This window comes from Physeter macrocephalus, chromosome 9, assembly GCF_002837175.3.
Source record: "Physeter macrocephalus isolate SW-GA chromosome 9, ASM283717v5, whole genome shotgun sequence".
Taxonomy (NCBI): Eukaryota; Metazoa; Chordata; class Mammalia; order Artiodactyla; family Physeteridae; genus Physeter; species Physeter macrocephalus.
The window spans coordinates 43,062,468-43,076,690 of NC_041222.1; the positions used below are offsets into that span (position 1 = coordinate 43,062,468).

The 14,223-nt window shown below is 41.8% G+C and overlaps 1 protein-coding gene across 1 annotated transcript in view; it reads right to left on the minus strand.

The window, feature by feature from the left end:
• The window catches only part of PIP5K1B (phosphatidylinositol-4-phosphate 5-kinase type 1 beta), a 453,566-nt gene that overhangs the window by 377,743 nt on the left and 61,600 nt on the right, over positions 1–14,223 (minus strand). The gene's annotated exons all lie outside the window — the stretch shown is intronic.

The window sequence follows — 14,223 nt, forward strand, 5'->3', positions numbered from 1 at the left end:
TTCACTCTATATGACAGTCTCTAGGTCAATCCATGTCTCTGCAAATGGCACCACTTCGTTCCTTTTTATAGCTGAGTAATATTCCATTGTGTGTATGTATGTGTATGTATGTATATATATATATATATATATATATATATATATATGTACACCCCCCATATATTTATCCATTCTGTGTCAGTGGACACTTAGGTTGCTTCCATGTCTTGACTATTGTAAATAGTGCTGCTGTGGACATTGGGGTGCACGTATCTTTTTGAATTAGAGTTTTCCTCTTTTCTGGATATATGCCCAGGAGTGGGATTGCTGGATCATTTATGGTAGTTCTATGTTTAGTTTGTAAATAAACGTCCATACTGTTCTCCATAGTGGCTGTATCAGTTTACATTTCCACCAACAGAGCAAGAGTGTTCCCTTTTCTCCACACACTCTCCAGAATTTATTGTCTGTAGATTTTTTGATGATGGCCATCTGACCGGAGTGAGATGATCAAAACTCACTGTAGTTTTGATTTGCACTTCTCTAATAATTAGCGATGTGAAGCATCTTTTCAAGTGCCTGTTGGCCACCTGTATGTCGTCTCTGGAGAAATGTCTGTTTAGGTCTTCTGCCCATTTTTGATTAGGTTATGTTTCATTTGATACAGAGTTGTGTGAACTGTTTGTATATTTTGTAAATTAAGCCCTGTCAGTCACGTCATTTGCAAATATTTTCTCCCCAGGGTTACTCCTTCTTATCTCTAAGCTCAGTTTGAATGTCACCTCTTAAGTCAGCCTCTAGTTCAGCCATAGTAACTACAGCGAGCTCTTTCTGTAACCCTTCTGCTCAGTCCCTTCTTTCCATCACAGTATTTATTACAAATTAAAACAACTTTTGTTTATTTTTCTGTTACCTTTTGAGCTGATGTCCTTGCATTACTGTGAGCTCTGTGAAGGCATGGGGGTATCTGCCTTGGGTGTCATTGTGTGCCCTGCCCTCCAGACAGTGCCTGACAAAAGTAGAAGTTCAATACATATGTGACGAGTAAATGAAAGTCAAATTACACACACGCAATCATACTGCACATTCTAACATTGAATTGGAATTTCTTGAAGTCTTAAAATTCTAGGTAGATGCATTTCTATACAGAGGAATTTTGTTTCTGCCTTCTAGTAGACCCTCAGCAGGATAACTTCTAATTATGAGAATTCTATGGGATAATGCTTACTGATTTCCTTGTGAGCAAGTGTCACTTACTGATATGTATATATTTTTCATGTATGACAGACTAGGTGTTGTTTCAAATGACCCACACTGGAGAATTTGTTCTGAATTCCTAAACTGCCAAAAAGGTGGACCACAGTGTCACATGGCTCTTTCCTCATCACTTGTCAAAGAGTTAATCCTTGTAGGTGTTTTAACTCTTGATTTAACAAACAGTGAGTGTTTGGTAGAAAACTGAATTACCTACAGCCTGCTTCCTGAAATGGAAAATTAAAGTATTTCAGCTACAATATCACAGTTTTGCTTTGATTCTGGGATACAAACTATCCATGCAAATTAGTACAAACCTGCAGCTTCAAAGAATTGAGGCTGGACTCAACAAAACAGAATTTCCTAAAAATTCTCATAAAATTTAGAATTTGGAGCCACTGGTCTGGTACAGTATATTTTCAGGCACGTACTGTTTTGTGCCATTGCTAAGCAACAGGTGACCTCGTCATTTCTTTAGTTTGTTCTGCTGTGATTCTCTTCATATTCCTCTATTTTATCCTGCTTTGCCTCTTTCTCTGGGACCTTTTTTTCCCACTACTGCTTTGGTGTCAGTGTCTTCTAGAGCTCTGCCCTCAACTCCCTTCTTCCTCTGTACTTTCTCCTTAAGCCATCTGGCCACACACACATTTTCATGGCTTCAATCCCCACTTGGATGCTAATAGGACCCAATTCTCCATCTTCAGCCTGAGAATCTCCCCTTAAGCCCCAGATCTATATTCCCACCAGCCTACTGAATAAATTGCCCTGAATTTGCTGCAAGCAACTCAGATTTGCCATTGTGGCCAAAAAGCACATGAAAAGATGCTTAACATCACTAATTATTAGAGAAATGCAAATCAAAACTACAATGAGGTATCACCTCACACCGGTTAGAATGGGCATCATCAGAAAATCTACAAACAACAAGTGCTGGAGAGGGTGTGGAGAAAAGGGAACCCTCTTGCTCTGTTGGTGGACATTGTCATACAGAATGAAGTAGGCCAGACAAAGGCAAATATCATATGATATCACTTATATGTGGAATGTAAGAAAAAATGGTACAAATGAACTTATTTATGAAACAGAAATAGAGTCACAGATGTAGAAAACAAATTTATGGTTACCAGGGGGGACAAGGAGAGAGGGATAAATTGGGAGATTGGGATTGACATAAACACACTACCATATATAAAACAGGTAACTAATAAGGACCTACTGTAGAGCACAGGGAACTCTTCTCAGTACTCTGTAATGACCTATATGGGAAAAGAATCTAAAAAAGAGTGGATATATGTATATGTATAACTGATTCGCTTTGCTGTATAGCAGAAACTAACACAACATTTTAAATCAACTATACTCCAATAAAAATTAAAAAGATAAAAAACATCAAACTCACTAACAATCACTTACCTTCAAAGAAATTCCTGCTCCTCCTCCTGTGAAAGATATCATCATTCACCAGCTGCCCAAGCCAGAAACCTGGGGATCACCCTCCACTTATCCATCTTCTTTACCCCCATATCTTATCGTACTCCAAATACTTTCAATTTTACTTGCTAGATATTTCTTGGCTTACCTCCAGTATTCTATGTTCTCATCTTTGGTTCAGGCTCTCATGGAATAAAAAACTAAATACTTTTATACTTTTAGATGAGCACTGTCCTAAACATTTGTATAAATTTCCATTTAATCCTGCACAGCTAGCTCATCAGTTGTTATTCTTACAATTCCATTTTCAGTTGAAGAGAATGAGGCACAGAGAAGTTGAGTAACTTGCCAAAGCTAGTAAACAATAGAGTTGGAACTTGAATGCAGGAATTTGCGTGAGTAACCACAGGATATGTGGCCTCCGTAGTCTAGCCTGGAATCCTGCAATTGTCTCCTAGCTGTTCCTGCTGCCTCTTCTTTCTCCTTCTAAGACCTTTCACATAGCCACCCAAAGGATCCCTCAATAATGTAAATTGGATTAAACTTGCTTCACCCATTCAGTGGTTCCTCACCTCCTGGAAGGTGAAGTCTAAACTTCTTGGCATGACCTGCATTGCCCTTCACAATTTTTGTCCAGCTGAACTCTCTGAGACCTATCCCTGGAATTCGGTCATACACATAATCTATGGGCTGATCTTTCCCTCTGTAATGTCCTCCCCAGGCCCACTCCCAACCCCTTATCGTCCTGGTAAACACCACTCCAGCCTTCAAGATTCAAATATCACCCCTTCCTTATTTCCTTTTCTGAAAAATAAAGTGTTCATTCCTTTGACTTCCCTTATCACCTGTATTAATAGCAAGTGTCTTCTTGCAATATCATTATTTGTTAGTAGCCACGTCTCTAACCTGGACTGCGAGATTCTTGAGGGAGGGACAATGTTACACACTACTTTATGTGCCAGACAACCTTCATGACTGTACAGTTCCTGACACATAGTAGGTGTTCATCAAGCACTTAGCTATGGTTTAAGTGGTAAGAAACTTGGATCTGAGAGTATGGAAAGCAATAGCTTAAACAGTAGAGTAGAATCTGCACAAGGAATTTTATCTGAATAATTCCTAGAAATTTCCAATTATCCATCTAATACTTGATTCTTTGCTACCAAATTCACTCATTTAATAGACATTTCTTGAGTGTCTATTATATGTCAGTACCATGCTAAGATGAAGGCAACACAAAGAAAAACAAGGCACAGTGCCTATTTATGATAAGAAAAGTACTTTCAGGGGCTTAGTCTAAGTGTGGGGAACTCAAAAAATAACAGGCAGTATCCATGCAGTGTGACAGGAGCCATGGACAGGGAGACACAGTGGGCTGTGAGAGCACAGAGAAGAGGCACCAAATCCAGTGCGGTGGGGTGAGGGGAAGCTTCTTGAATGGTGGCGAGATCTTCAAGTGAAGAAAGGCAGGGCACTAAAATTCCAGAGAACAAAGAAAGCACTGACTTTTCTGAGCTCTGATGTAACTCGATTTTGCCAAATAGGTAAGCAAGAGACAGAAGAAGAAGGGCTTCGTATGTCATGCTAAGGACCTTTGGCTTTATCCTGAAAGTTGCAAGGTGTTGTGAAGGGTTTTAAACAAGGCAGTAACATAACTGATATGTGTATTTAGAAAAATCACCCCAGCAGTGGGAAGCAGGGTGACAAAAAGTTGTCCGGTAATCTAGGTAAGAGAGAATGAGATTCTGGCTGAACATCTCTGCAGTGCAGAATGAGCAGTAGGCAGACGTGAAATAAATTAGTGACATAGAATCAACACGGGCTGGTGACTGAACATGGAAAGTGAAGTCAAGTATGGCTCCCACACTGGTGGGACGGCAGCCATTCATGGAGATATGGAACATGAGAAGAGGGCCAGATTGGCTGGGGGCAAAACGAGTTCAGGTTTGGAAATGTTACAGTCCTAGTGTTACATCCAAGTGGAGATATCCCAAATTCAGGGAGGAAGAAGAGTTTTGAGCTGGAGATAAAGCGTGAAACACCATCAACATATGAATGTTGAATTAAAGAAGGGGGTGTATAGAGAGAACAAACTAGTGGTTACCAGTGGGGAGAGGGAAGGGGGCAGGAGCAAGATAGGGGTAGGAGATTAAGAGATACGAACTACTATGCATAAAATAAATAAGTAACAAGGATAGATTGTACAGCATGGGGAAATATAGCTATTATTTTATAATAACTTTAAATGGAGTATGATCTATAAAATATCGAACCTCTATGTTGTACACTTGAAACCAATATTGTAAATCAACTATATTTCAGTATAAATAAATAGATAGATAGATAGACAAATAAATAGATAAAGGAGAGGGGAAGGACTAAGGATGAACCCCCAAAGAATATCCATGCAAGGCATAAGAGGAAATGCTAGTGAAGTGACCAGGCAAATGCCCAGATGTCCATTTTCACAGAAGTCACAAAGTCACAATGCTCTTAGGTACACAGATACTGGTGTTTGGGGGGTGGGGGAGATATGCTAAGGCTATTGAAGAGCGGGTTTGCTGTACATGAGCGATCTGCTCATCAGTAAACCCATGGCTTCTGAATAGCCAGAAGCAAGCTTTAATTAAGGCTATAGCTTTAATGAATGGAGAACATGATTTTTTAAAAATCTCTGATATAAAGTCAGGGAGATTAAATGTAGCTGAAGGATGGTTTGAACACAGATAAGGAAGCAATCATTATCCCTCACAGCAAACTGTTCTCGAATATTTCCCTAACCTGCGAAGTATTTACGTATTTGATTTCATCTAACCTCCAGGATGTATATTTTCAGATATTCACTTTTTGAGGAACACTGCTGTGCCCTATGAAACATTAATAGTACACAAGTCATAGCATTTCAATTGTGTTGAAGTTTCATGATGTTTTCTAAAAAAGAGAGGGAGAGCATGCAAGCAAGAGCATTGAAGCCTTTTGTAAAGACTTATTTTGCAGCCTTCTGCGGTAATTCTTTGGTTCTGATGTCCGGGAATGTTTATCTATGTATTTATGTAGTATGCAAGCATCCAAGCACCTGGAGAATCTAATTAGCCTGGTCTTGATTGACTGCGTGTGGGATAATGCCATCGTCCTCAGTCTGTTCTTCATCTCCTACAGCGTGCTTACTGATATGCAAATGAAGACACAGTAAGAGTTTCCAAGATCAGCTGCCAAACGGGTTTCTTATGGTATCCTGTCTGCACAGAATAAATGCCCATAAACAAGGAGGTCTCTCCACCAATCAGGGGCTGGGAAGTAGACTGTACCAAAGGAGAAATCACAGCAGCACGTTTTATCACTGTAACCCAGTTACTCCATTAGCAGCAGAACATTTTTCAACCCTTCCTGGGGCAGCCCACCAGCAAATTACATTGCACAGGCAGGGGTTACAGTGAAAGCATCAGGAAGAGCAGATTTAAGACATGTTTTGTTTTCTTATCATTTAGCAAAATGCTGCTACCGCCTTTGGCACTGGCATGGAAAGTCTACAAAATTCATCCTGTAGGAATGGTTTAAACTACCCTTTGCAGGGGTTGGGAGAACTTGATTGGGACATTGATTAATGGACCTGAACAGAGGCAGGTTTACCATGAAGATGATGAAACTTAGGCTTTCCAGCCCCTCACTAGCTTGGGCCAGTTCCAATGTCCTGAGTTCATTATTTTGTGGTTATCAGTTTGCATTCTTTATCTTAAAGAGGAGCCCAAGAGTTGCATAAGCTTCACGCCTCATAAGATCCAGAACTGCCCCTGGGCTTGGGCCAGAAGTTGTTCCCTATGGCTGACCCCACTAGTTGTTCTACGGAACTCATTCTCCCCCATTCCTTTCAATGATCCAATCACCCATCCCCTCGCCAAGTTTTAGCTGGGTGTGACTTCCCCATCTAGAGACAATATTTCCCAGTCTTATTATAAGCCAAGGAGGGCCACGTGACTAGGATTTTGTCAGTGGGGTGTGAGCACAAGAAATGTGAGAAATGTCAAGGATGTGCCCTTCCCTTTTTCTCTTTCCCCCTTTTCGGCTGGCTGGTAAAAAGGCATTAGAGGAGTAGCCACCTTGGATCCAGAGAGCTAAGCTAAGTGTTAATGACAACAGGTAATGGTAGACCACATAATTCTGGACTATTACTTGAGAGCTGTAAGTTCATATTTACTGGAGCCTCTATACTTTTGGGGTCTTTTGTTACAGCAGCTTAACCGGTACCCTTCACTGCCAGTGGGCTTGCTGGGTCAGGATTTATTTCAGAGGCAATGTGCAATGGAGAGAGTTGGCCAAAGTAGGCTGAGCCAAAGCCCTTGAAGGGTATTGAAGAGTCAGAAGCCAGAGAGACACATACAAACAGGAGTGGCCAGGTGTGGAATCATGATTGAGAATTCAGAATTAGGAAACTGGTGGACACAGGACAAGAGTGGAAACACTATAGGTAGTTGATGGAGCATTGCCTCTTTGTGCTCATGGCTGGACACTGGGGCTAAGGTGTATTGACTTGGGTCAGGAGAGGTGACTATGAGGAAAGCGACTCCCACCCGACCCCCACCCCCTGCCCCAGCTGCTGGAACCAAGGGTGAGTAACTGATCCCAAGCTATCACAGGCTGTTCAGTGGTCCTGCGTTGTTCTTCCCACTGAGTGTGTTCTACTCTTAATGGGACTGACTACCCTAATCACACCCTTTCTCTAATGGAGTTTTAATGAGAGACCTAGAAAGAGTGAGTAAGCACTTGACAATGGAGGTATAAGTCAAAAGACACTAAGAAATCAGACAGAAAACAATGACAAAGCTATCAGACAAAAGAGGCACAGAGAAGAGTCAGAATAGGCAGCAGGTAGACAGAGAAGCTGCATCAGGAGCAAGGCTCATTTGCTCTTAGGTTCTCAGACCTTTGCATGGAGGATTAGAGCTAGTGCTGTACCTCACACTTTGTTAGTTCTTCTTAACACTGCCTTGCTTTATAACTCTGAAAAGATATCCCACCCTATTTACTTCCCTGTGTAACCCTCCAATAAACTCCTTTAACTAAGATAAACTGAGCTGATTTAAAGATACACAGCTGAGATAGCCAGAAAAACCTGCATTGTATCTCCTGTAAATGTCCTATTTCCATCTTAATCTGGATTCACTATCTTTGTGACAGAGCTACCAAATAAAGGATAATAAAAGTGAAGCCAGAGTTTTTTATTTATTTATTTTTGGTCACAAAGGTTGAAGCTGGAAAAGTCAGGAAAAGTGATGGAGCGTGCATATTCCTTCTTTGCATATAATTTGTCCAGATGAACCTCATAGCGGAATGACACTGTGTCATTGTTCATGTTCACAGCCGATACAAATTTGGAATAGTTTATGTGTATTTAGTCTCACTGCTGGAAGAGCTGTTAGAACATGACATGCTATTCTGGTTCCCTCCCATGAATGCCAGCTCTGTTTCAGGGAGGGGGAGGGTTACACCATGTTCGGAAGACATCTCCTTTAAGGAGCTATTTTTCTGAATAGGAAAGATGATAGCCTCAGTCACACGTGGCAGGCATCCGCGGAGCTCACAGCTGTTTCACCTTAACTGATTTGTTCTTACAGCTCCTCGCAGAAAAAATGAGGGAGCCGAAGAGGCATTCTCTCAATTTCACAGAATGAGATCCTCTAGCATTCTGCCTTATCTCGTATACTTCTTCTAGGCCTATTCTCATCTCCAGCTCAATCAGCCTCTTTGAAATCCTTGTTGGTACTTTGGGGCTACCTGCTTTTGTGCCATGATCTCTGCATCTGAACAACCATCCTTCTGTCAGCCAAGACTCAGCTTGCATCCGAAGTCCTATCTGAGTTGGGGTAGAGGGAGAATCTTTCTTGAGCCACTAGTGCTGGCATGTACCACACATTGCCCAGAAGGACATCTGCACAGGTAACATGTTCCCAGCCAGTTGTTAAGTACCATTTCTATAGGATGGGTTTGTAGACTTTTAATACCAGTGTCAAAGGTGGTAGCAGCATTTGCTAAATGATAAGAAAACAAAACATATCTTAAATTTCCTCTTCCTGATGCTTTTGCTGTAGCCCCTGCTGATGCAATGTACCCTACCTTTCAATGGGAAGACCGTCAACAAACTATAGTCTTGCGGACCAAATCAAACCTACCACCTATTTTTGTGAGTAAAGTGTTATTGGAATACAGCCATACCTATACGTTTACATCTATGACTGCTTTTGTGATTCAATGGCAGAGTGGCAAAGCTTAAATTATGTACTCTCTGGTAGTTTCAACAAGGTTGTCGATCCCTGACGTAGAGGAAAGCAATCATGCCCGATCTAGCATCTGACACGGGGAAAACACTCAGGAAACTCTTATGGAAGGAAAGAAGGATGGAAGGAGGCGTAGGGAGATAGAATGAATTTCCCCCAAATCACATTTCACATGATGAAATATTAGAAGAATGAGACTAAAATCAGAATATACTCAGGACTGGCAATTTCAGGTAAGGAGGCTGGGAGATTGGAGTGTATGGGGTTAAAGGGGTTGTTCTAGTTAACTATTGCTGGGTTACAAGCTACTCCAAACTTAATGGCTTAAAATAACCATTTATTGTATCTCATAATTTTGTGGACAGGGCTTGGCTGGCTGATCCTTCGGTTCCATGTGGCATCAGTGGCGATCACTGGGTGGTCTTTAGCTGGCATTTGGGCTACTTTGAAAGGTCCAATTCAGCTTTACTGCTTGTCTGGTGCCTTGGTGGGAGTGATTATAAGGCTGGGCTCTGCTGTGGTTGTCCACTATGTCTACACATGGCCTTTCCAGCCTGGTAGCTTCAGTGTAGTCAGACTTCTTACTTGGCAGCTCAGGGCACCAAGAGCAGGTGTACCAGCGAATAAGGCAAAAGCTGCAGCATCTTTTTTGACCTAGTCACAGAAGTCATATAATGACACGCCACCCTACTCTGTTGGTTGAAGCAGTCATGAGCCTGCCTGGATTCAAGGAGAGGGGACACAGATTCCCCACCTTTCAATGGAGTGTCAAAGAATTTGTGGTCAGGGCTTACAACCAGCCAGGGATGGGCGGGAAGATGAGGGAATCACTGGGGGCAGACAACCAACATTTACTAAAGGCTTTTCATAGTTATTTCACCAAAATCTTGTGAGAAAGGTATTATTATTATTATTTTTTTTTTTTTTTTTTTTTTTTTTTTTTTGCGGTACATGGGCCTCTCACTGTTGTGGCCTCTCCCGCCGCGGAGCACAGGCTCCGGACGCGCAGGCCCAGCGGTCACGGCCCACGGGCCCAGCCGCTCCGTGGCACGTGGGATCCTCCCGGACCGGGGCACGAACCCGCGTCGCCTGCATCGGCAGGCGGACTCCCAACCACTGAGCCACCAGGGAAGCCCGAGAAAGGTATTATTATTTCCATTTTACAGCTTAAAAAAATCCACACATCCAAAATTAAATGACTTACAATTAACTTACACAAAGTGGCTGAGCTATTGAGCTAGAGAATTGGGATTTCAACCCAGACCCATCTAATTCCAACTCTGGAGCTTGTACCATTATACCATGATGTCTATCATAGAGAAAAAGGAAGAAGAGTCAACCATGGCAGATAGTGCAATGAAGGGGGGCTAAGGGGTTAAAGGGAAAAGACCATGGTCTTACCTTCTTGCTTTTGGGAAATAAGAGTCACTGGTGGCAGGAGGGGCCTGAGTGTCCTTCTGAGAAGACAGTATGCTCAGGTGTAACACCACCTCCTGCAAGCCTAGTCCAAGAGGTGCCAGATGTCCTAGCTCTTCTCCAATTCCTGGTCAGCTATGCTAGGCTGTCTCTGCCCAAGGTCACACACCTTTGACAGTCAAAGAGGGTGATGTTGATGAAAGAGCGCAACCATTTCCTGTGTAGTAGGTGACTCTCACACCTGTGCCTTCAGTACATAGCCTCTCACACAAGCACCTCCAGGCCACCTCCATTCCAATGTTCCCCAACCACAGACTCAACATGTCAGGACACACAGCATCATTTTCTCAGTGAAAGCTTCTCTTCCCCCCACCCTCCTCAGTTCCCAGCCTGGCAAGGAAGACTTCCAGTTCCCGATCCCACAGGAACTGGAAGTCCCCCAACAACAGGTAAAAAGTTGAACAGACTGAAAAATCAACAACTCTTCTTGGATCTGTAACAGAGGGAGGACACACTGCCTTCAAGACTGGAAAGACAGGTGCCTAGAGAGAGCTGAGACTCACAGAACAGAAACTGCCACAGACACTGGTGCCCCACTGCTGGGGGAGGAAAACCTGAACTGTAATTGACAAATTGTGGTGGACTCAGTAGGGACAACTCTGAGAGTTAAAAACTCCAGGGGCACCTGGCTGGGGCTCTCACAATATTGTGAGATTTACCTCCAGAGGCTCAGCCAGGTTCCCACAGTAAAAAAATTAAAAAAAATTCCTCTTGGGCTTCCAGCAAGGTAAGGAAAAAAGGAACCATTTTGAAATATACCAGAGCACTCTGCTCTTCCTAACAAGGCCTGCCCTCAGGAGAAACTAGTTAACCAGAACCTAACCTGCTGGCGTATTATCGGAGCCTAACTAATTGGGAGAAGGGAAATGCCCAACTCCATCCCATTCTCGCCAGCCTGTTCCATCTAAGGTGGGAGGGAAAAACTGAGAAACACTTGCGAAGTTCACAGTCCAGGGGCACAGGCCAAAGACTGAGACCTAGTCATAGGACTACAGCACGTTTCCCCTCCCCCATACCTCACCACCACATATTTACAGCAGTTCCTTTTACCTGGTACACCATGTCCAGCTATGAAAAAAAAATTACAAGTCATACTAAAAAGCAAAACACACAATGTGAAGAAACAGAGGAAGCATCAGAACCACACATGGCAAGGATGTTGGGATGGCCAGACCAGCAAGTCCTCACTGACTGTTCCCTTACTTCTTCTGATGGCCAGGGAGAGTGCAGCATGGTATTTTAGCACACGGGCTTGGTACTGTGCTGCCTGGGTTTGAGTCTCGGTTGGCTTTTTCTTGGTTATTTGATTTCAGACGGGTTATTCCATCTCAGTGAACTTCAGCTTACTCAACTGTGAGATAGCAACAATAACAGTCCCTCCTTAAAGCATATTTAGGAGAACTGTTATTATACCGAAGTGCTTAGAATAGCAGTTGGCACATCGTAGGCACTCAATAAATGTTAGCTCTCATGTCTAATCTATCTCCAAGTTCGAGTAGTTTTTCATTTATTCGGGGTCCTTCCTGTTACCACCATCACTATCTTAGCCCATGTCCTAATGACCTTATCCTCATATAACTGTAATAACTTCAAAACAGAGGAAACCGGTGCCCTCACTTCTACATTCTGCACTTAGCTAGTTAAAAATCTTCCCCATTTATTGACCCCACTATGTACTGGGCACTACATTAAGCATTTTAGAGACATTATCTATGACATTTGCAACACCTTCTTAAGCTAAGGTGACTATTATTCCTTCTTTTATAGATGGAAACACTGCATTCAGAGAAGTAACTTGCATAAGGTCACAGAGCTGGTAAATGGAAGAGTCAGAATGAGAAATCTGGTGATCTTCTTTTATCACACCACACCTTACTCTTTTATGACATCATACTCTGAGATTCAATATGTCATCTCCCTGCTTAGAAACTTAAGTAAATAAACAGATAAATCAATGACTTGAAGGAAGGAGACTAGAAACTTTCAAAGATTTTCTATTATATACAGAATTTGTTTTAACCTAACTTTTAAACACAGGACAAATAGCCCCAAATTAATTTTCTAATCTAATTTTTGTTATTTCTTAGTCCCAATCCTCTATTCTCATCAGGCTAATCTACTCACTACCCCACTAGAGACCACAGCCAATTCCCATTACGAATCTTGTGACATTCACCCAGGTGGAATGCCAGCTTCATATCTACCCAGCCAATTTGTACCCATTCTTCAGGTCATATCTCAAACTCCACTTCCTCCATAGGGCCAACCTGATTGTCTAAAACTATGAAGGGTCTGAAATTCCACCCTACTTGCAAGTTGACAATTTAACCAGTTACAGTTTCATGCATGTGGCAGAAGCCATGAAACTCCTGGGTTTCATGACAAAGGCATAGGATAGTTGTTTGTTTGTTTGTTTTGTTTTCTTTACCAACAGCAATAGTAATAGCCAGAGTACTAGCATGTTTTGTGCCAGTTTCCCAAGTCCTGATGCCCAGAGGGTACTGTAAAGTGAATCAGGGGACACCTGCATACACAGTAGGCTGCATTACAGGAGAGGAACACAGAGCTTAAGGAACTGGAACCTTTTATGATGGACAGTAAGCATGGTCCCCTTTTGCTATCTCTATCTTCCAATGCTATAACCAAATCTGCACTTTGCTTCATAGAGACATTGTCTCTATCTGCCATGTTGTTCATGATGCAAACATCCTTGAAGATACAGTCCAGAACAAAGTTAGTGAGCACCTCTGCTCACAAGATGTTTAGAAACATGAGAGTCCCATGGAGAATTATCTCCCAACACTGACAACCCAGGCTACATTGATAGCACCTTCCTCTGAATCTCTAAGACAGTATTTCTCTAGCTTGAGTGATGTACAAAGCCCTTCTGAAAAAACAAAGTCTCATAGACTCCCTGGGGTTCACTTAGAACTTCTAGTATAACACTATTTAAGTACAAGTAAAGCTAGGTATATTCTCATTGTGTTATAGCTCTTACACACTAGACAAAAAGGAAAAAATGTATAAATTAAATACAAACTAAAACAAGAAAAGCAATTGATTTCATATTTATAATATTAAACTAATGTTGAGAAATTATTGTTTGGCTAAAACTGAATTGTTGGTGTAAGGTTTAATACTAAAAAGACAAACAACTTTCAGCTCCACCCACTGACCTCTGGGCTAGGGGATGAATCAATTGCTAATGGCCAATGATTTAATCAATCATGCCTATGTTATTAGGGCTCTGTAAAAACACAAAAGGTTGGGATTCAGAGAGCTTCTGGGTTGGTAAATGCACGTACATGCCAGGAGGGTGGGTCCATCCCAGTTCCATGGGGACAGAAGATCTTGTGCTCCAGACCCTTATGGACCTTGCCCTGTGTACCTCTTCATATGGCTGTTCTTCTGTATTCTTTATAATAAACTGGTAAATGAAAAGAAAAAAAAAAAGACAAAAAACAAGTCCAGATCTACATTTATCCTGCTCTGTTTTTTTTTTGATTTCTATAAATATCAATGTGAACAATAAATCTATTTGTAAAGTACTTTGCACAAAATTGTATTAATAACAATAAGGTTTTGTTTGCTAATTCAGGGTAATCTTAGCCACGGCAATCAGAGAAGAAAAAGAAAGAAAAGGAATACAAATCGGAAAAGAAGAAGTCAAACTGTCACTGTTTGCAGATGACATGATACTATACATAGAGAATCCTAAAGATGCTACCAGAAAACTACTAGAGCTAATCAATGAATTTGGTAAAGTAGCAGGATACAAAATTAATGCACAGAAATCTCTTGCATTCCTATA